Source organism: Lathyrus oleraceus, chromosome 5 (genome assembly GCF_024323335.1).
Source record: "Lathyrus oleraceus cultivar Zhongwan6 chromosome 5, CAAS_Psat_ZW6_1.0, whole genome shotgun sequence".
Lineage (NCBI taxonomy): Eukaryota > Viridiplantae > Streptophyta > Magnoliopsida > Fabales > Fabaceae > Lathyrus > Lathyrus oleraceus.
Genome location: NC_066583.1, coordinates 515,728,090 through 515,753,183, shown reverse-complemented (window position 1 = coordinate 515,753,183; position 25,094 = coordinate 515,728,090).

The following is a 25,094-nucleotide window of genomic DNA, read 5'->3' as shown; positions in this document are numbered from 1 at the left end:
AGGGAAAGGGGGAGATAAAAGTAGAAATACAGGAAGGGATAATCATAAGGGATGTCCACAGTAACCCTCTCTTACGGTGGACATTCCTCTAAGATAACCATCCCTTTATCTTCTAAATAAAATATCTCCACTTCTGACTAGAAGAAAAGGATATGATATTCAGTAATATAAGTGAATCCAATATACTTTGCCTCTTTAGGTACTATGGAAGAGGAAACCAATATCTCTTTGACCCTAAGAAAGTTGAAGAACAAAAAGAAAGCACTACCTCCATCATAATTGCTAAATGGGCCACATACACCTTAAAATTACAAGCTTTTCACTAGCCTAAACATTATTACGAGTCTTCTCCTACGATCCATGACCACGACTATTACAAAAAAAAAGAAAAGGATACAATATGTACCTAAAAAGGATGGGAGTGAGAAGAACTTGTAGGAAAACTAGGCAAGATTGGTAGAATGAGAAAAACTTGTGAAAGTCATAAGAACAAATAGAGCAAAGAAGGGAAGAAGCAGAAACCTTTATAAGAAAATTAAAATCACAAGCCTTTTAGGCTCCCTTACAACTTTTGAAAAACTTAGCACACTTCTAGCATTTGACACTGATATTTAAAGTCTCGAAAAAATAAGCAATCATTGCTTACATTAAATAGAAACAAGCATGTCCATATGATTGATTTATGTTTGACATTCTCGACTAATATCCTGGATAATCATGAGACATATGGAATGTGGGTGGTGAGTCACCCCCAACTAAGGGGGCTCACCTACACTCAAGGGAGCCTCCTTCATCTAAGGGACTCGCCCCATGATGAGGTACTCACCTCCCACAAAGGGAACCACCTTTAGTTGATGGACTTACCTCCCACAAAGGGAACCACCTTTAGCTTAGGGACTCACATACTATTAAAAATGTCATCTCTATATGAGGGACATGCCCCAAGTTAAGGTACTTGTCCCCTATCAAAAGACTCTCCCTAAACCATGAGGCAACACCCAAAAGAAGCCTTAAAACACTTAGCCCTTTACAAGCCCTCGTGCTTGAGGAACTGTGTAGTGATAAATTTGTGAGAGTCCTAAATAAGGGCGACACCGAGGTCCTTGCCTTGTGAGGAACATACCTACTAATTGACATAGAATCATCGTGTCTGAGTTCCGATTCCGTGTACAGAATCCACTCAATTCAACAATTTCAAATCAGTGAGTTCTTCCTCTTGCTTCAATCCATGTTTATATCGGTTTCGTGATGCAATTGTGTTAAATTCCATACGTGAGTGTTAGAGGCATTAGACTTTGAATCAACTTCTATTGGAGTTTTGATGGATGAGAGGATGAAGATCGAAAGCGAGAGTGGAGGCGGATGAACCGTTTCATTCGCAGGCTGAAGATTTGGTGGAATAGTTTGTGAAGATGACAATGAACCAAGAGCATTTAGTTCTAATCAAGCTTTGGATATGAGAGACGTAAACGGTGATGGCTTGCTCAACGCGTGTTTGGATTTAACCTGGGATTATAGTTCGTGGACTGAGCTTGGTTCACTTGCTTTGGGCCTCCATGACCAGACCCATGGAAATTTGTTGCTTGCACTCTTGCGTTTTCGTGCGCACCCCTTATTTCAGACTTGGATTTTGGGCTTGTGGCTGAAAGCCCACACAAATTTTCTCTTGGAACCCCTGCTTGGCCCATGTACCTTTGCTGCTTGTTTTTTGTTTTCTTTTTTTAATACATTTCAATTATTTCTTCAACTTGCTTTAGTGGCTGATTTTTTTTTGTTGCATAAAAATCAATTTGTGGATTTAATTGTTTGTTTGTTTAGAATAATTAGGGTTTTTTTCATTAGAACTTAATTAGGTTTTAATTTGAATTTGTGGTTAGATTTTAATTAGAATTTAATTAGGATTTAGTTAGTTCTTAATTGAAATTTGATTTAGAAATTAATCCACATCCATGTAAATTGACCTTTTCACCCCTAGGTTTTATAAAAATCATATAATTCATGTTCCCTTAGATTAAGGTTTGATTTAGATTAATGGATCATTTTTAATCAAATTGTTTTCATGTGATAGTTGATGAGTGACGATTAATTTGATCCTAATGTTGCATGATCCCTTAGTTTAAGATTTATGATATCATTTGACCTTAGATTAGGTTGTGTATAATTAACCATTAATTCAATCCCTTTGATTCAAGTTGATCAAAAGAAAGTTTGATTAACTAAATCCTTTGATTCATGTATACTACCATAATCTATTCAAGTGATAAAAAGTCCCTTGATCACTTGATAAAACTATTTCTGTAAAGCTGTAGATCTCAAGGCCTCAAGTCCAGACTTTCATGCAAGGCATCCCAGACAAATCAAGTAGTGGATTATATAAAGCATATCAAAGGTTTTTCTTCAAGAGCTTGTTAATTAAGATTAAAATTGTGTGACATGAGCCTTAAGAAATAGGGAATGAATGAGAGTGGAGAATTCCATTAACTCATTATGAATACCTTTGGGTACGGGATGAATGACCCAATTGCTCATCGTATTCACCTTTATTCATAAACTTTAGCACAATTCGAATCACATGATTGTCAAGTCTCTCCCTTCAAAGAAATAGTGCAACAATCAGAGGTCTTCATCAACAACTTATCAATCATGATTCAAGTTGTATGTCATAAGCCTTAAGAAACAAAGAATGATGAGAGTGTAGAATTCATATCCTTGTTTAGGGTATCCTTGGGTACGAGACAAATGACCCAGTTGCTCAGGGTATTCGCCTTTGTTCATAGACTTTAATGCAATTCGATTCGAATGATTGATAAGGTCTTCATCATCATGAGGAGCAACACATATTCTTCTTCAACAAATTGAAAGTTATGATGTGAATCACATGCCACGAGCCTTAAGTAGTAAAGAATGAATGAAAGTAGAGAATTTTATTCACTCATTTTGAATATCTTTGGGTACGAGACGAATGACCCAGTTGCTTATCGTATTCACCTTTACTCATAGACTTTAGTGTGGTTCATATCCAATGACTGTGAAGTATTCTTCATACTCCATTATCATGTATCATACCTCTTGCCTTAGTCTCTTGTTATCAGTCGTAGTAGGCTGAATTACGAAAGCTCTGACTTTCTCATTGCACGGTGAGAATACGTAGGCACGAGGATTCAAATTCTCTACGAGCTACCTTATTTATCATTTCTCCATTCATCAATCAATACCATCTTTTTGAGATCAAATACATTTTCCTTGGATTCTGTGCACATACTTTTAGGAAGATATAGAGGCAGTCCACCTTGTAAACCAGACACTTTATTCCTTCTTTTTTTGGTCAATACGCCTGTTTACTATTGAGTTCAGAGTTTATTCCATCATGGATCCAATATACCATTCTTCTATGGTTTTAAATTGTCTGTTCCCTATAGTGATATACTATTCCCTGTACCCGACAACACTTTCTTGTGGGCCTCATACATATCCTTTTAGGACGATATATCGATAGTCGATCTTGTGAATCAAGAGATGTTTGTGTTATAAAACCAAACACTTAATTCCTTATTTTTGGTTAGGACAACACAATGGGTATGCCTTTGTCCCTTCACCTATTAGCCTGTACCTCTTTACTCTTTGGCTCAAAGTTCATTTACCATTATGTTAATGCAAGTTATACTGGTCATTACTGCAATCATACCCTTGAAGTTATTTGTCTTGTTAGTTCTAGTTGCTTAGGAAAACACTTTCTTATCTCTTCTCTTTGTTTTCGTGGTTCCACAAATTACGAAACTCTGAATTTCTTATTGCACTATAAGGATACGTAGGCATGAGATCCATAATCCTCACCGAGCACTCTATTTATTCCATTCCTTTCCCCTTATCCTTTCGCGAGTAACCTTTAGATATAACACACATTCAAGCAAGAACAATAAAAATGGTCCCCGTTGAGTATAACGGATGTTAGGGGTGCTAATACTTTCCCTTTGCATAACCGACTTCCTTACCCAATTTTCTCTTTCCCTGGATTTTATCGATGTTTTCCCTTTCCTTCGGGAATAAATAAAGTTCGATGGCGAATTTGTTGTATGTTCGAGCGTGCAATGCGTTCGAGTATATTTTCGCTAGCTTCAACTGACGACTCTGCTGGAGAACTCTGCTACTTGGAGTATTTCCTAGTCGCTAAAATGAGTCGAGTCTAGTTTTGATTGCTTCTCAGTTTGCTTGTGTGTTTACCTTTATACTTTAGTCGCTTTTATTTATTGTATTCTTTATTTCTATAAATATTGTTTATGTTGGATATTATCTATTATACTCTCTGTTGGGTTGGGGTTATGCTACATGAGAGAAGCTCTACACTCGAGCTGAGTACATACACATGATAAACTCGTGGATAATCGTGTACATTTGCGTTTCGCGCGTTGGGTTGTCACGAGAACCACACCCAAACTAGATTCACTTGGAAGTACTTTTGTCCTGCGAGAATTCGCTACAGAAGGGCATTTTCATTTCGAGTCGATGACTCCGGGAGACCTCTTAGAGACTACCTTTTGAAGACTAGAACCTACTTGTGATGGGGTTATGGGTTTTTCTGCAGAAAACCATAGACTCCACATACTTTTATTCTCATGGACGTCGTACCTTTAATCCTGTATCGGGCAGTATACACAAATCATCCAGATTATTTGTGATGTTAACCTATGTTATTGCATACCATTTTTGTATTGTTGTATGTACGTCAAAGTTTTGAACCTGGGTTATGACACCATCAATGCTTTGAATCTATGGATATTGCATAATTATTTGTATTTCATCCCTAACATGTGCATTCATTCATTTGCATCTTATGCATGTCAACCAAAAAACTCACCTTATCCACTCTTCCGTCAAAAAGACAATGATTCGCCGACACCGATCATCGAAGAGTCATGGAAAAGGGTAAAAGCATTGACAAAGTTGACATGGTCTTGGAGCTATTCTTGGATAACATGACAAACGACTTCACAAATCAAGTTGTAATTGATGAGCAAGCTGAAGACAGTCTGAAGAAAGGTAACAAACGGAAGGTGGCTGCAGGCATTCTGCCACTTCCTCCTCAAGAACAACGTCTACTGCCACAAGTGTTCTTTGTTTAAAAATTCTATATGTTTTACTAGAAAAAGAGTAGCCAAAAAATACACTTATACCATATTTTACATCAAACTTATCAAGGTAATCCTCACCACTGTTTAAGACAAACCATTTTCATCCAAATATGTGTAGATATGAAATGTTTGGATTTCTACCTTTGTAGAATTCATATCGTGTCTTCTTTAAGATATATATAATCATAACCTGGTTTCTTACATAACACAGTGTACTTACCGCATCCGCCAAAAATACACTGGTATCTTTGTTTCACTTAACACTGTCCTTTCAAGTTCATCCAAAGACCTATTATTTTTTTCAACTACACCATTTTGTTGTGGTATCCTTTGTGTGGATACGTGTGAAATACCAATCTAATCACAAGATTCTTCAAATGATGAATTTTGAAACTCTCCATCATAGTCATTTCGAATTGATACAATCTTCAAGAATTTTTTATTTTGGACTACCTTTGCATATTTCTTAAGGCATTAAAAGCATCATGTTATGAACTAAAGGCAATGTCCAAGTAAATCTTGAAAAGTCATCAACAATAAACAATGCATAATAATTACCACCAAAATTTTTATTCCTCGAAGGACCAAATAAATCCATATGAATTAGTTGAAGAGGTCTAAATGTAGAAATAATATTTTTTACCTTGAAAGAAACTTTGATTTGCTTACCCTTTTAACATACATCACAAAATTTATCTCTGGAAAATTTCATATTAGGTAAACTAATAACAAGATCATGCTTTACTAATTTATTTAAATGATCCATATGAATATGAACAATTATTTTATGCCAAAATCATGCATCATTATTTCAAAGATAATTCATCCAAAGATATCATGAATGTATTATTGATTCTTTTTCCAATAAGTTTGATTTCATGAGAAATTTCATCTTCTATGATACATGCATCTTTATTAAAATTTATTTTAAGGCCTTTACCACATAATTGAATTACACTTACAATATTATACTTTAAATCGTCCACATAACATCACCAATAGTGGTAAAGAGTGACATACCTTCTTTTACAATACCAAGAATATTTCCTTTGTTTTTATCTTCATATGTGGCATATCCTTTAAGGTGCATTTGATTTGCTTAAAAACGAGGGACTGAACTTGACACTTTTCTTGTACCGTGTTTGATGTAGAAAGTGATCTTGGGACTGGACAAAATATATGATATGGGACTGGACAAAAGCATGAATTTTTGTTCCTCACTAAATCATGAAACAATTTTTTGTCCCAAATCACATGTTATCAAAAAAATATCAAAACATTTAATTTTTAATTTTTTTACTTAAAATCTCTCTCTCTCTCTCTCTCTCACACACACACACACACATTTGATTCGAGTCATAGTCTGTGAGTGATTTGAGTTACACACAAGAAATCTCAATTTTCAAGTTTTTCAAAATATTTGGGATTTCACTTTGCATATAACTTGAACCAACATCAAATATGATTCTTATTCCATTAACTCAATCAATTGACTTAAAATACAATGGTTATACTTAAATGCAAACACTTGAATTATGCATACTAAAAAGATTGGATTCAAAATTTAATCTAAATATATGCAATAGAAAATAAACTCAATAAACAATAATAACGAAACAAAAACTCAAAAGACAAGCAACAAAATTGCATTTAGGTTCTCCCCCCAATATATTAGAGACAACCAACTTCAAATATAATGGACACGAAACTATCATGGCCCATCAAATGGTGGAGATGCCTCCTCCTCACTTCCGAAGTTCCCCCCAGGAAATCGTGCACATCATTTTACATGTGATGAAGCCCGAGAAAAATTTCATACGACCAAACCCAAATTACCTAAAAACTCTTGGCCAGACTCACTTTGAATGGATTTTGGTGGAATAACTGAGTTGTTGATAATTCACTGGATGCCAAAGAAACTAAGTAGGTTTATGTTTTTTTTTCTTCCACTGTTGTCTTATTTTTTGTCCTTGGCAAACTCTCCATCAATAAGGTATATTTTACTCTATTGTTTCCAGCATTTATAGAATTTTTCTTGATGTAGTCTTTTTGATTTTATATTGATCATTTTAAGGAATATTAATAAATTTATCAACTTCAGCAACTCTGAGATATATGGTTAAACCTCATTTACAATCTATTTCATTGTAAAGGAATCATATCATTCAAAAAGATGAATTTTATATATAGATTTTTTTAAACATAAAATACTAATTTATTTGAAATGTAGTAAATGTGGTTGATACATGTTTTTCTTTTCTGTTGCCTTTGCTCCCTTGTTTTAAGAATTTAAATTCTCTTTAGTTAAGTAGTTTATTACTCTCCCTAGTCTTGATTGTAAACAAAAATATTCATATTCTTGTCTCTTAAATATAAGCAATCTTCAACTACCTTCATATTATTTATTGCTATCATTTCCTTAATACCATTAAGTAGTGGTAGGAGACAATTGATAATAGATTAGACAATAAAGTATTTTTTTTAGTGAGTTATGAATATGCTTAATTTTTTTTATGAGACCAAGGAGATTAGTTTTGAATAATTGAGACTAGAGGAGTATTTTTTTATTATTAATCCGCTGTCGCGCGGATTAAATTTGATTATTACTAAAACCAAAGGTAAATCAATTTAGGGGGGGGGGGGGGGGGGGGGGGGGGTTGGATTCAGGATTGATTAAGAAAAAAAACGATTATTAAATAAGTGATTATTGAAATAAGTTGTTATGAAATAGATGATTATAAAACAAACGGATTCACTGTGTCAGGTTCAACTTATCATCGATTGCTACAACTACGACTTCTATCCTATTTGAACACAATATCATTCAACAAGCTGTGATCGACACTGTAAGGTACATATTCTTATTGTCGGATTAAGCATACGGTTATAGATATCGCAAATTTAACGGTTAAGCAAAGTTGAATTGCGATCAAAAGTCAAGAACATATATCATTCAAATTTAACGAAAAGGTTTGGTCAATTTTTTTATAGGAAAAAAGATCGGATCAAGAAGAAGAAGAAGAAAAAGAAGAAGAAGAAGAAGAAGTCTCTTTATAGTGGCTTATGTTTTGATGTAGTATAAACATTGATTCAAAGACCCATACTTGTATTATTTTTGCACAATGTCAAATTAAAATGTGTTTTTTATCCAATTATTTCTTTTATCCTTATGTGCTTATTATTAAAAACAATTATTGGGACACCACTCTTTTGATTCGCCCAAGGCACCAAATTCAAAGGACCGACCATGAACTAACTAAATGGGTCCCGTTGAGTACAACGAATGTGAGGGGTGCTAATACCTTCCCCCTACATAACCGACTCTCAAATCCGATATGGTTGCGACGACCATTTCTTTTTGTTTTTCGTGGGTTTTATTTATATTTCCCCTTTCGCTCTTTGGGAATAAATAAAGTTCAGTAGCGACTTTGTTTTGTTTATATTTTGAGAGTTCCTTATGCTCGAGTATTTTTCACGCTGCGACGAAGTCATATAAAAGTCTTATCACAAAGTAAAAAAATAGTTTATTAAAATACACTGATCATCTCCTTCATGGATGTATTTTCTAGATATAATCAGATTTGAATGTCTCTCTAAGATATGGAGAAAACAATGTTTATTACACCATCAAGCTCTTTCTGTTACAAGGTGATAAGTTTCGGCCTAAAAAATGTTGGGGCAACCTATCAAAGGGCCATGGTAACTCTCTTCCATGACATGATGCATAAGGAGATTGAATTCTATGTGGATGACATGATTGTCAAGTCTCAGACGGAAGAATAGAATGTTACTCATTTGAAGTAGATGTTTACTAGATTGAGAAAGTACAGACTATGCCTGATTCATACTAAATTCACCTTCGGCTTCAGGTCTAGAAAGTAGCCAAGGTTCATTGTAATCCAAAGAGGCATAAAAGTTGATCCTGACAAGGTCAAAGATATTCAAGAGATGCCAACACCTCGTATCGAAAAAGAAGTCCGTGGTTTCTTGGGCAGACTAAATTATATTGCCAAATTTATCTCGCATCTGACAACCATTTATGAACTGATATTCAAGTTGTTAAGAAAAGACCAAGTTGTCAAGTGGAACAAGAATTATCAAAGGGCATTTGAGAGAGTTAAACAGTATCTGCAAGAACCACTAATCTTGGTACCCGTAGTACTAGAAAGACCTCTCATTATGTATTTGACAATGCTCAATGAATCCATGGGACGCGAACTTGGGCAGCATGATGAGACGAGTAGAAATGAACTGCTATCTAATACCTGAGTAAGAAATTCACATAATGTGAGATCAGGTATTCATTGCTAGAAAAAACTTATTGTGCATGGGCCGCTCGTCGCCTAAGACAAAACATGATATGCCATACAACGATGTTGATATCCAAGATGGATCACATCAAGTACCTATTTAAGAAACCTGCATTAACTAGAAGAATTGCTCACTGGCAAATCTTGTTGTCAGAATACGACATTCAATATGTAACTCATAAGGCTATTAAGGGTGGTGTGTTGTTAGAGTACCTTGCACACCAACCAATGGAGGACTATCAATCGACGAGGCTCGAATTTCCAGATGAAGATGTCATGTACATAAGAGATTATGAGATTCCAGGCCTAGATGAAGGACCCGAACCAGGCTCGCGATGGACACTCGTATTCGATGGTGCCTCAAATGCACTAGGTAATGGAATTGGAGATGTCATAACTTCTCCAACAAATCATCATATTCCTTTCATAACTAGGTTATGTTTCAAAACCACTAACAATATAACAGAGTGTGAAGCGTGTACCTTGGTAATTAAGGCCGCTATGGACCTGAGAATCAAGATTCTTGAGGTGTATGGAGACTCGACACTCGTCATCTATCAAAACAAAGGATATTGGGAGACCCGTCATTCCAATTTGATTCCATAATGAGAACATGTCTTGAAATTGATTTCCCACTTTGATGGGATAACTTTCCATCATATTCCTAGGGAAGAGAATCAGTTAGTTGATGCATTGACTACCTTGTCATCTATGTTCAAAGTTAAGTGGGATAATGAAGTGCCTTCTATAATCATTCAACATATGGATGAACCAGTGTATTGCTTAGCAGCTGAAACAAAGACGGATAGAAAACCATGGTTTTACAACATCAAGTGATATCTTGAGAAGCAAGAGTATCTAGAGAATGTATCCATCACATGCAAGAAGACCTTGAGGAAGATAGCAACCAATTTCTTCTTAAGTGGTGATATGTCATACAAAAGAAATTTTGACATGGTTCTGCTCAGATGTGTGGATAGACATGAAACAGACCTACTCATCAAAGAGATTCATGAATGTTCTTTCAGCATTCATGCAAATGGACATGCAATGGCGAAGAAAATCCTTAGGGTTGGGTACAATTGGTTGACGATGGAAATAAACTATTACCACTATTCCAGGACATGCCACAAGTGGCCAATTTATGTTGAAAGGTGCACATGCCACCTACTCCTTTAAACTTCTTGACTGCAACATGGCCGTTCTCGATGTGGGCATATATGTAATTGGTATGATCGAGCCAAAAGCTGCAAATAGACATCATTTCATTCTGGTTGCCATTAACTACTTCACCAAATGGATAGAAGCTACTTCTTATACAAATATGATGAAACAAGTATTCACACGATTTGTCAAGAAAGAGATAATTTGTTGCTACGGGACTCCTGGAAAAATTATCAATGATAATGGGTTGAATATGAATAATAAGATGATGAAGGAGTTATGCGAGAGCTTCAAGATTGAACATAATAACTCATCACCTTATAAGCCAAAGATGAACGGTCATGTAGAAGCAGCTAACAAAAATATCAAGAAGATCATCCAGAAGATGGTGAAGACTTACAAGGACTGACACGAGACATTACCTTTTTCTCTGCACGGGTACCAAACATTTGTTCCCACTTCAACCGGGGCAACCCTTTTCTCTCTAGTCTATGGCATGGAGTTTGTGCTATCAATATAAGTTGAGATTCCCTCATTCAAAGTCTTGCTGTAGATTGAATTAGAAGAGGCAGAATAGGTGCAAACCAGATTTGACCAGCTCAATATAATTGAAGAAAAGAGACTGATGGTGATGTGTCACGGTCAGTTATATCAGAAAAAGTTCAAGAGGGCATTCGACAAGAAGGTCCGACCTCGAGAGTTCAGAGTAGGTGACTTGGTGCTAAAGAATATAATCTCCCTCCAAAAGGATTCACGTGGAAAATGGATCCCCAACTATGAAGGATCATATATGGTGAAGAAAACTTTCTCTGGTGGAGCTTTAGCTCTCATGAATTGAGAAGAGTTGACACATCTCATCAACTCTGATGCAGTCAGAAAGTATTATCCCTAAGAAAAATAGATGGATAATGAAAGCTCTCTAAGGTTAAAACCTGAAAGGCTGACTTAGGCAAAAATGAGCATCCCGGTGAGTTGAAAACTTGCAAGGACGACTCGGAAAAAAAATTAGGGATAAACAAAAAAGTAAGTCTAGTAACTTGAAAACCCGAAAGTGTGGCTTAAGCAAAAAAGGTAAATTTCCCAGTGAACTGAAACTCTAAGGAGCAATTCACGCAAAACTTAGGGAGTATCCAAAGGCATAAGACTACAATATGCAAGTCTACACCATAACAGAACTCTGATAGAAGGGAACAATCTAACCGCCATCTCTAGAGGAAAAGTAGAGAGGATTAGATGACATATGGGAAAATAGAAAATGTTATATTTTGATGGAAATTTCGGTTAATTTTTCATTTCCATTTATTTTCTTGCTTTCTCTGTAATCGCCTCTTAAAGGGATTTACATCTTCGTGTATCCCATGTATGAGTTATTCTTCTCATTAAATAAAATTGTTCAGTTAAATATTGCTTCATCAATCATATTTGTTTCTTATGCTTGTTTACATAATGTTATTTTTATTTGTGATAAAATAAGACATTAAAACATGGAAATAACAAAAGCTTTTGAAAACTTTAAAATTGTTTTTATTTTTGAAATGTTTAAGGATAATTTGTTGGTTTACAAAAATGTACTCGATTCACAAGACGTGAGGCATCTCACTGATCACCTTAATAAGCAAGTCATGAGTGTTTATTTCTCCCAGAAACAAGAACTAGTACAAAGCCCTTCGGACGGAAAAGTAGAAGTAAGAATTTTATAGACCATCTTCATGGTGTCAAAACTATTCAAAGCCAAGGGTGTCGGGGAATCATAGATTGATACTCACAAAATGTATAAACCATTGTATTCATACATTCATTTTTCCTGCATATCATGCACGGAGCATACATGCATAAGCCTCAATCCGGATTCAACAACCTCTTAAAGAAGTTCAGTGTAATCCTCGACATAATCAAGATTTAAGAGGTATTCTTTAGAGAAGAATAGTTCTTCTCTTCAGTATAAGTTGCTTTCATAAGTCAATCAATAATGGCGTCGATTCTTAAGACGAGGTTCTTCCCCAACAGGGTGATTGAGTTTCCCCAATTGAACTTTAGTGTTAACGAAATTTTTGCTTGGTTTCCTCAATAGATATCTACCCACAGAGTTTCCTCTGGAATCTCTCCATCCAAACTTCATGAACTCGCGAGGTGAGTTTCATATCAGTAGAGTTCCTTATAAAGGTATCCATAACAACATTATCCTCAGCAAGTATCTTCGAAGTATTTGTATAAGATAGACATCTCTTCACAAGTTTGCAATCTCCCTAGCAAGTCTAATGGCCAGGAGTTCCCCCAACAAACAAGATCTACTAACTGATTCTTAGTATATATCTAGCAAGTCTCATGTGTGTTTATTCCCCATAGAGTCTTTTATATTCCCCAACAAATTTTGCCTTCAACCAAGAGTTGTTGAATATGATAATTTCAGCCACGAGTGTCATACCCCTAATTTTTCCCTCCCCTTTTCACTTTTCATATGACTTTTGTTTTTCGATTCCTCTGCACCCTCTTAGTTATATGGGTCATTCATTCATAATTGCACCTATTTTCCTTTTAAAGCATCATTGATTCAAAGATTTGCTATTTGTGATGTAAAGCACTGGATTATGAATATTGCATGGGTAAGGTCTTCATGATGCGATTTATAAACAAGTATATGGTCCACTATGCTACATCTTGTTTGCTTGAGCATCAGAAGCTTGAGATTCATCTAGAAGGAATCCTAATTCTTAGTACATTGATAAATCTTGACTTTTGGTGATCATGTTCCTATAAAGTGACATTTAATGACTACTAATGATCATTGCTTGGTTCATATTATTGAATTCCTATAAAGTCATGTTTCTTTCAAGAGGTAATCCAATTTCAAGTGATCATTTGCTCAATTTTGGAGGAAAAACTTTGTTGCTTGGGATTCAAGTTACACATACCATTCAAAATCTTTTTTCATTTCCAAATATCCAATCACATTACATTACATAAAATCTAAGACTTTACACATAAAAAATGCACTTTTGACCTACAGTTGACTTGGTCAACTAGTTGACCAAAGTCAACTACCTATTCTAACCCTAACACTAACTTCACTTTGATCTTCACTCTCATATCTTCCCAAATTGCTTCATATCCAAGCTTTCTTCATAGACAAGTTTTCTGAAAGGCCTACCAATCCTGCAATGAGTACACCAATAAACACATAATCAGTATCATTTACACACACATATTCATATCATATTGACATGCAACAATCAAACCATAGAACACATGCTAATACCTAGCATAGCATGGCAAACTTACAATCTAATATAGCTACACTACTATTACCCATGATCATAATCACTAATTATTTTGTTCCTTTGTTCATTTCTCACTTCTAACTATAAACTCTTTTCAATAGTTCACAATTTGTATTACTAACTATCAGATAATTTCAGTTCACTAACCATTACATTCAATAAGTCTCATGAGAGTTCCCATTTTTCAATTATCATATCATTCTTGTTCACATCCAATTCATCTAAATAGCTAGCATATCCCTAACAATTAACATACTAACTTGACATAACAATAATAATCTTACTAATCCAAACATTTCATAACAATTGTCTTTAAGATATTTAACTAACCAATACACCTGTATATTCATGTTTTCCCTATAACATAGCATAATAAAGTCCAACAATGAGTTTTAACACAAATTTAAAACTACTAACCTTATTCATTTACTTCAAGTATTACCATATGTGTCATTAAAATTAACCAACAACATTCCAACAGTTTTAAACTTGCATCATGTTACGCTAACACATTCATTATACACAAATTAGACTTCACTAACACTTAACTCTAAAACTAAAATAGCATAATAAGAGAACTCACTTACTAACATTCACTACTATAATTCATTCTAAACTAACCTAACCATTCAAACAATTCCAAGCAATTTCAACTAATGCAAGCATGCCAATTCAAAGCAGTAGCAATTTAGTCCAATAATTCGAAACAAGATGTTACATTAAGTCATTCCATATAATTTAGTTAACACTAACATGACTTTTTGATTTAGATCAATATTAGCAGGATAATTACACTAACCTATCTGTTTTAACAAGTTCACTAACTAACTAAACTAATTTCATCAACTAACTTTATCATGATTCAAACTAACTGCAAAAATATCCTAACTACACTAATAGATCATGCACCATTAACTAGAGAGTCACGAAATAAAAGAAGAAAAACTCCTTTAGCCCTACCTGCGGTAGAAAATCAATTAGAAACTGACCGGTCATCATTTTCACTATGTTTTCGTTACTTATCCGACAAGAAATCAAAGATTTTAAGATATTGTGTACACATTATGGTACCTTTAAAGTTAATTTTCATTCCCGTAAGTTATTTAATCAATTTTATTAATTGTCAGTTTTATTTTGTGTTTTCGAGATTTTACGCTTCAGTTGTCGTGTTTATGCTCTCCAGGTCCACGAAGAAGATCCAATGGACTTAATGCGAGAAAGTGGAAAGTTCTGACGTTCGAAAAAAGAAGATTTCTCAGTTCATGAGGCCTGACACGGCCACTCATGTCACCTGACACGGGCTGTGTCAGGAGGAAGACCAAGAAAGTACAAGAAATGCCCAAAGTAGTGGCCTGACACGGCCGCCTGTGTCAACCTGACACGGCCGTGTCAGCCCACCTGGGACGTGTAAGCAAGGAAATAACAAGGCAAAGAGCTGACATAGCCGCCCGTGTCAGCCTGACACGGCCATGTCAGCCCAAAATGCTAATTTTCCAGTTTTCCGGCTTTTTCACCTGGCTTGAGCTGTAGGGACGTTTTGGAGATTTCCACCTTTTGCCAAGGGATTTTCAATATATTAGGATAGTTTCTACAAGATCAAAGATCATATTGGAACAAGGCGAACACAATATTGTCAGACAAGCAAGGATTACAAAGATCAAGGAATTCGGAGAGCGAAAGGTTTTCATGAGCGAAAGCGATTGAAGATCCACCTCATCCAATTACTTGTAATGTGTATTTTTTATCTTGAATTTATTTTGAACAATATGAGTAGCTAAATCCCCCAGTGCTAGGGGGTGTCCTTGATTTAGAATTGTAATGACTATGAATTTACGATTGCATTTATAATATTGTTTTTACGATAATCTTTTGATGTGCTTAATGCTTTCTCTTTCAGACCAATCAAGATTGTTGTATGGTTATCGATTAGGATGGACCGTCATTGGTAAGGTCTTCATTAGATTACTCTGCAGTAGATATCACCTAGAACTAGGGATACCCTATATGAATCAGAGCATTCTTGATATAATAAAGCTTAACTTCATCCTAATTGCCTATGGACATAGAAATTAGGGTAGAATGATCAAAGGTTTTCTCACCAAGGAATTGGGAGAAAATATCCTTGAGAACTGGTGGTAATTGATATTTATTGATGCAATAGTGAGTCAGAGTTGTTACAGGGATAAATCATACACATTCCATGCATTGTTCCTCATACCTTGCAAACCCTTAGTTTTTATTATTATTATTTTCATTTGCCTTTATTTTTATAATTTTGAATTTAAAAACACAAATTATATATTTTTTTAATTGAATGATGAATTGAACTCAATATTAACTTGCAATCCTTGAGATCGACATTCAGTGAATTCCCCTTTATTACTATAACAAGCAAAAAAATACACTTACTATTTTTCCAATCAAGTTTTTGGCGTCGTTGTCGGGGACTGCCAAAATATAGAGTTTAATTTTAAGTTTAATTAAATTTTTGTTGCTCTGCAATAAAATTATTTTTCTGTCGTTTATACATTTTCATTCACTAATCTGTGTATGTGAGCAAAATTTCTTTTTGACGCAGAAATTGAGAGAGCCCTTCACCGGAGACGTAGAAACGCTAGATTGGATTCCAAAGAAGAAATTCCCTCTGATCACTCAGATTCAGAAAAAGAAACTATGGCTGAAATTCCTCCAATTGCACCGCGTCCTCCTCAGGAAAGACTCCTAGGTGACTATGAAGGGGAAAATGCATCGGGGGGTAGATTGATCATTGTCAACCAATCAGTGAATGTGACGAACTTTCAACTGCATCCTAGCATAATCAATCAACTTGAGAGAAAATCTTTCACCGAAAAGGTTAATGAAGATGCTAACAAGCACCTGTAGAGATTCCTGACCATGAGTACTACTTTGAAAATTGATGGTCATACTGAGGAAGCAAAGAAGTTAAGAATGTTTCCGTTCACTTTATTTGAAGAGGCGGAAGAGTGGTTCTACTCTCTTCCAACTGGAAGTATTACATCATTGAAAGAGATGGAAACAACTTTCTTAAATGAGTATTTTCCCGCATCAGTATTTCTGAGAAAAAAGGTATGAAATCTTGAACTTCAAACAAAAAGATGGTGAGTCTTTGAGAGATACCTACAAAAGATTCAAAAAGGTCCTGGTAGCGTGCCCAACTCATAATATGGATCAGACTAAACAAATGCAGATGTTTGTCAATGGGCTGAAAATAAAGACAAAACAGTTAATTGATACAGCAGTCGGTGGCTCAACAAATTTCTCAACAGCCGCCAGTATTGAAAGGATCATTGAAGCGATAGCCGCAAATGAGCATCTGGAATTATATGATAGGTGTACAAGGAAACTTGAAGGAGTCATTGACCTGAAAGTAGAAGAAAATAAAATCTGTTTGGAAGATACAGTCGTTGTTGAAGTAGAGAAGAAATTGAAAGCAATGAATATAGGTACTCAACAGGTAGCTCAAATTCAACCTGCTCAGACCATCACGTGTGAAATCTGTAATGGACCTCACCATACTGTGTATTGCTTTGCAACTCCTCAACAAATTGAAGAGATAAAATTCTTAAAGCAGAATAATCCCTACTCCAACACTTACAATCCAGGTTGGTGAAAAATCATCCAAACTTCTCATGGAATGACCAGAGAGGGAATGTTCCACAACAGGGTCAAGGTCAATATCAGACTCAATATCAACAACAACAAGCTCCAAAGAAAGCAGACTGGGAATTACCTTTGAAAATATGACCGCTCAATGTTTGCAATTCCAAGAAGAGACTAGAAACAATTATAAAAACAATACTACCTCTATAAAGAATCTTGAAGTTCAACTGGGTCAGATAGCACAACAACTAGCAAGTTCTCTAACACCAGGTTCCTTACCAAGTGAAACAGTTCAAAATCCAAGAAATCAGGAGAATATTAGTACTGTCACGACGAAAAAGAAAAAGGCCGCTAAAAAGGAAAAAGTTATACCACATGGCTAGCCAACTGAAGAGGAAATTAAAAAGGAGACTAAACTGGTGATTGAGTTGCCCTATCCTCAGCGAGTAACAAAGAAGGAACCAAGCGAGTCAGACTTTGAGAAATTCATGACAATGTTTAAAAAGGTAGATGGCCATATGTCTTTGTTTGAAGCACTCAAGAGAATTCCCATGTACAAGAAATTCATGAAAGAGGTAATGGCCAAAAAGAAACCAACAGTAGAAGAACCAGTAGCCTGAAAGGAAAAGTATAATGCAAATTCACTAGAGCAGAAAATTCCAAACATACAGAAGGATCCTGGAACAGTAACAATACCATGCACAATTAAAGGAAGAACCTTCAAAAGGGCACTAATAGATTTTGGAGCTAGTGTGAGTTTGATGCCATTACTAATCTATCACAGGTTGGTATTAAAAATGTCAGTGATACAAAGACAAATTTGAAGTTTACGGATCACTCGAGAAAGGATGCATATGGTATAGTAGAAGACGTACTGGTAACAATAGAGGACTTGAGTTTTCCGGTTGATTTTGTAATCCTAGACATACCTGGAGATGATGAGGCACCCATCATTCTGGGTCGACCTCTCATGCAGACAAGTCGATGCAATCTCGACATGGACTAGGGCATGTTAACCTTGAAAGCTCACGACAAAGAGATAACACTGAATTCTATTGAAGACCATGAGCTAGAGGAAGATACAGAACCTAACTATCAAGTAGGCTTAATCAGGACAGAGACGAGAAGGCAAAGTAACATACCAACATTAGATAAAGATACAGGAAGGCCCTCTCGACTCTCACCACTGCCATTAGCCACCCTGAACGGAAAGACTCCCATCTCCATTCCAAAAACCAAGAGAAATAAAAGTAAACAAAAACAAGGTAAGGAGATGGAGGTTAAAAATGACTTGTGGCATAAAGGAATCCATACTGATGAAAGAGACAACTTCCTAGTTTTGGACAAGAGATGCAACAAGGTTTGGAGGCTGAAGTACCCCCATAACAAGGGGAATGAACCATCGAGTCATACGATTTTAAACGAAGCGCTTCGTGGGAGGCAACCCACACGTTACTATTTCTAATTATTGTTTGTGTTTGTTTGTTATTTTAGGTTTTCACAGTGTCTTGCATAAAAGGGAGAAGATACTCACATGGAAAAAGTTGGAAAAATGAGTAGAACAGCAACTGACACTACCCGTGTCAGGCCTACAAATTTGAAATTTGTTGGAAAATTTGAATTTCGTGTGGGCATGTTGCACTTTCCTCCCCAGCCCCCCTCAGTGGGGCACTGTGAGTTACCCTCCTTCTATCCTGTACTAAAACATTGAGGTTAATGTTTAGTTCAAGTGTGAGGGAGGTTTTCCTATGCTTTTTTCATTTATTTTTGTTTTGTTTTATCTTTTATTTGATTAGTTTCCAACTTTTACCGTTCACATTTGGTTTATTTTTACTGTCGGGTATCATGTGTTGCATGTATTTCAGGTTCTTGGTATTATAGTTAGGTGAGGTAATGATCAATAGCGGTAGTGGATGAAATGATCACTCCACTTAATATTTCTTGTTATGAAGGATCTTCTCAAAAATTCGATACTGTTGAAGAAAAGATCGGACACAATTTCTAAAGCTCAACTAACGTAAGTTCCCTATGCATTCCGACTTGAGTAAGAAGTCACACCATACTCGAAGTACTGTGGATGCTGTCAAGCTTTACCTAACATGGTGAGTGAATAAAAAGCCAAACACATTTGTCATCATGAGTGATATTCAGGTATGTCTTTATCACTCAGACTTTGCGTAGGTTCTCTGGGAGTTTCACTTCATGTATACACACATTGAGGCATGTTGTTTGATTATAGCCCTGAGCCTTTTTAGCCATCCCATTAATGTTATCCTTTGTTAACCCCATTTGAGCTTGTACCTTTTGTTTGTCTAACCACATAAATGTAACTCGCAACCCAAAACACTTCCTTACCCTGTTTAGAGTCAATGTATGTCATTAAGCTGTGTTAAATTCTAAGTTTGGGGTAAACCCCATAAGTATCAAAAACAAAGGTGAGTACGAAAAAAAAAATAAGAAAAATAAAATCGACCATAATTTTTTTGAGAAAATGAAATATAGTCGATGGTTCGAAAGAAGCACTCACTTAAGGAAGAGCACTCAGTTGAAAAAAAGAAGAGAATATCAAAGAAAAATTAAGCAATTGAAAAAGAAAAGAATAAAACACAATGAAAAGAATATTAACATTGACTCTGAACCCAAAACCACTTGTTTTCCTTTTTGTTTGTAGTTACCACACCATAACCCAAGCCCCGTTACAACCCGAAAGACCTTAAAAAATGTGTGTCGTGTGTAGTTGATATGAAAGGAGAAACTATTCAAACTTATTAGTTGATATTGCATATTCTAAATTGGGAGTGAAAACACTTTAACCCCGAGAGACTTGGTGAGAGTGTGATGTAAGCTGACAGGTGAAGCGGTACCTCGATGAGGAAGTGCGGCAGAAAACTCATTAGGAAAAGCAGGAACTATAAAAGGGAGAGTGAAGGCGTTGGCGAAATATCTCAGCAGTATCATGGTAAGAATATAAATTTTAGGAAGTGACACTTTGTCGTATAGGACATTACTTGAGGACAAGCAATGAGCTAAGTTTGGCGTTGTGATCGGTCACCATTTTCACTATGCTTTCGTTGCTTATCCGAGAAGAAACTAAGGACTTTGAGACACTGTGTACGCATTATGGTACCTTTAAAGTTAATTTTCATCCCCGTAAGTTATTTAATCAATTTTATTAATTGTCAGTTTTATTTTGTGTTTTCGTGATTTTACGCTTCGATTATCGTATTATGCCCTCCAGGTCCACGGAGAAGATCCAATGGACTCAATGCAAGAAAGTGGAAAGTTCTGGCGTTCGAAAAAAGAAGATTTCCCAGTTCAGGAGGCCCGCAACGGCCACCTGTGTCACCTGACACGGGCTGTGTCAGAAGGAAGGCCAAGAAAGTACAAGAAATGCCCAATATAGTGGTCTGACACGACCGCCCGTGTCAGCCTGACACGGCCGTGTCAGGTCACCTGGGGCGTGTCATCAAGGTAATAACAAGGCAAAGAGCTGACACGGCCGCCCGTGTCAGCCTAAAACGCTAATTTTCCAATTTTCGGGCTTTTTCACTGGGCTTGAACTGCAGGGAAGTTTTGAAGATTTCCACCTTATGCCAAGGGATTTTAACTATATTATGAGAGTTTCTACAAGAGCAAATATCATCTTGGAAGGAGGCGAACACAATATTGTTAGACAAGCAAGGATTACAGAGATCAAGGAATTCGAAGAGCAGAAGGTTTTCATGAGCGGAAGCGATTGAAGATCCATGTTATCCAATTACTTGTAATGTGTATTTTTTATCTTGAATTTGTTTGAATAATATGAGTAGCTAAACCCCCAATGCTAGGGGGTGTCCCTGATTTAGAATTGTAATGAGTGTGAGTTTACGATTGCATTTATAATACTGTTTTTACGGTAATCTTTTTATGTGCTTAATGTTTTGTCTTTCGGACCAATCGAGATTGTTGTGTGGTTATCGATTAGGCTGGTCCGTCATTGGTAAGGTTTTCATTAGATTACTCTACAATAGATATCACCTAGGACTAGGGATACCCTGTATGAATCAGAGCATTCTTGATATAATAAAGCTTAACTTTACCCTAATTGCCTATGGACATAGAAATTAGGGTAGAATGATTAAATGTTTTCTCACCAAGGACTTTGGAGAAAATACCCTTGAGAACTGGTGGTAATTGATATTTGTTGATGCAATAGTGACTCAGAGGTTTTACAAGGATAAATCATACACCTTCTCTGGCATTGTTCCTCATACCTTACAAACCCTTATTTTTTATTATTATTTTCATTTGCCTTTATTTTTATAATTTTGAATTAAAAAACCCCAATTATAATTTTTGTTAAATTGATCGATGAATTGAACTCAATGTTAACGCAGTCCTTGAGATCGACATTCGGGGAATTTCCCCTTTATTACTATAACAAGCAAAATAGTACACTTGCTATTTTTCCGATAAAAAACATATGAAGTGGATGCCGCCAGTTGGTAATTCTGTTGATAACGGACCATCTACAATCCTTGAAACTGATATTCAAAATCAAGACAATTCAGTTGATAATAGACCCATTACTGTACATGAAACAAATACTAAAAAAGGCAGTTTTCTTGACAATATTACAAGAGGCAGGGACAAAAATGCTTCAGTACAATCAAATAAGTCCAAGAGAAAGAAAGAGGCAAGAGAGGTCAAAGTCCCTATACGTTTGTCAAAGCGACTTGGTGGCATTGAACCAGAGGCTAATCCTTCTAATAAAGCTCTTGAATATTCAAGTAAAAAAATCAAGCCAAGAAGAAGCCACTGCTAACACATTCAAACAGTTCCACAAACTTCAATCTAAACTCACATTAACTCAAACTTGGCTGCAACTTAACAAAGCTAAATTCTATTCTAACTAAAACCAAATATCACAAACTGAACGTAACAATTTTTCCAACAGAGCTAACTCTAACATGACTAACTGTCAAGTATCACTAACTATTTCATTTGCTAAAATTTTAACTCAAGCTAACTGATTCAACATACATCCAAATCCTTCAGTTCAACATACTAACATTTAAAAGAAATTAACAAACTAACCCTAACTGACACATTAACTAACTCATTCAAATAGCCAACTATCTAACAATCACTAACCGTTTTTAACAGAATTCAACACCTAGTAACTAACTTTAACAAACTTTCTAACGGAGTTAGTTAACAGAGTAAATGGGGTAACCAACATTCACTAAGAAAATTAATAAAGTTAACCAATTCAGTTACTCTTATCAAACTATATATTCATTCGATCACTGCATAATCAGGGAGTGGATTCATCACAGTCACATTTTCACCAATTTCAGAGGATCACTCTTTCAACCTTCATCTCTCTCATTCACTCTTCATCTCTCTAAACTCACCCTCGCCAAATCTCCCATCCACAGCCATTGAAGCTTCATGTGGAAGCTTCAATTGGTTGAGCTTAAGCCTTAATCATGGAAAAATCAGGGAGCTTCGATCATCACCTCATCACGAAATTCACATGATTAATCCCTCTCACTCTCACAAACTTCCATCACACGCAATCCTCACTCTCTACTCACACGTACACAAGCACCATCCACACCAAGCTACAAACTATTACCATATAAGAAGAAGAATATGATTACTTAGGGAAGAGCAAAGTGTCGCATTACGCGAAAAACCGGCGGGAAAACAAGAACAACAGAGCCGCCACCGTGCGTTATTTATCCCAAAAGAGGGAAAGGAAACGCTCAGAGTAAACCTGGAAAAGACGTGGTCTCGCGACCAAAGAGAATGGGATCGGGAGTCGGTTATGCGAAGGGAAGGTATTAGCACCCCTACGCATCCGTCGTACTCGACGGGATCCACGCACAATAGGAAGGGAAAATGGTTGCTAAAAACATTGCTCACACACACACACTGGCTGAAGGAGACACAAGAAAACAGACTGAAACTGACTCGGCAGGATATCGCATCCTGGGCCTACTTAGTCTATCAAGCATAGACATCAGAGTCTAAGTAGTTCGGACTGGGGAAGCGACACATGCTCGCTAGGATGTCGCATCCTATGCATACGTATCTCCTTTGGACGAGGGAGAATCAGAGCATTCGTAGCTCGGCTAACACGCACACAAACAAACGCAGGCAAAGGCAAACGTGGAGCCTGAATGCCAATCACTGGGCTTACATCAGCATCCGAACCAAAAACACACACAAGGAGGCAAACGAGGAGCCTGAATGCCAATCACTGGACTTACATCAGCATCCGAACCAAAACACACACTGGAACCCGAACGCCACTCAATGGACTTACATCAGCTTCCAAGCACACAACAAGACACAGGATGTGGAATGCCAATCGCTGGGCTTACATCCACCTCCTAACACCAACACAGGAAGAAGAAGGGTCTCGATTGCAACTAGGGCAAGAGAAAGGGGAGGTCTCAATCGCAACGAGGGCGAGAGAAAAGAAGGTCTCAAACGCAACGAGGGCGAGAGAAGAGAATTAGTGTTAGTTGTTAGTCAAACTCGACAAGACATCGCATCTCGTGCCTACGTATCTCATCTGAACATGAGAATCAGAGTTGCCGTAGTTCGGCTAAACTATTCCTGTTGGTTTGTGTTTTTTAGATGGACAACGTCACTACGCAATCTACCGGATGCTCGACCATTGGAGACTTACTCACCTGTAGTAGAAGGAGTTGACGTATCCTTAAGAGGGGATAATGTTTGTTTGTGTTTTAGGAAAGCTCAAGCAAGAAAGGAAGTCCTATACGAAGGAACCGTGCTACCTTAATTGTCATGCAAACGAGACTACGCGGAGTCTAGCAAACCTAGGGGATACAATCGCACCACACAAACATATACAGCATGAAATAAACACACCAACAAGGGGCTCAAACATCAAGGCTAGGCTTTAGTCGAGGGGTCATATCAACCTCAACAAACAAGCCTCTGTATCGGGGTAAGGTTAGCTCTTAACCTTGCCATTGAGGGGCTAAGGTGAAGCTGATGAAAGGTGAGTGAAGATTAGACTTCACAGCTCTTATCCCTGGTCAGGGAGAGCTTCAGACAAAGGAGCGTGGGTTCAGAAAGATGGAACCCTTCTACGCTCAAGACTCTGACTCGATTGTACACTGTACAAGATCTTGGGCTTGTGTCCCAATGCATCAACACAGTGGTGTGAGCAGAGGGACGACTCAACAAAATAGCGGGGGATAGATTGCATATCCCTTGGGTTCCGCCAATTGCCTCATTGAGGTCTTTACCTGCTTGGCACAAATGTAAACAACCACAAACATCGCCTCTTAAGGAGGACTTCAGACAGTTGCCTGGCCAAGTAACAGGCCAGGTCTTCCAGACTACATGGAGAATAGAAGTCCTACCTCAAGTGGTTAAAAACCAAGCAGCAGCAAGCAAGTTCTTAAAGAACTGTAAGCGACTAAATGTACCTGAAATCAATCAAGTATCATCAGTACTCAGACAGACAACAGTAAACATCAAATGTTAATCTATACAGACAACACAAGTTAATGCACACAAGTGTAAGCTATAAGCTCAAGCTCAAGCTTCAATCCCTACAAAACAAAGTC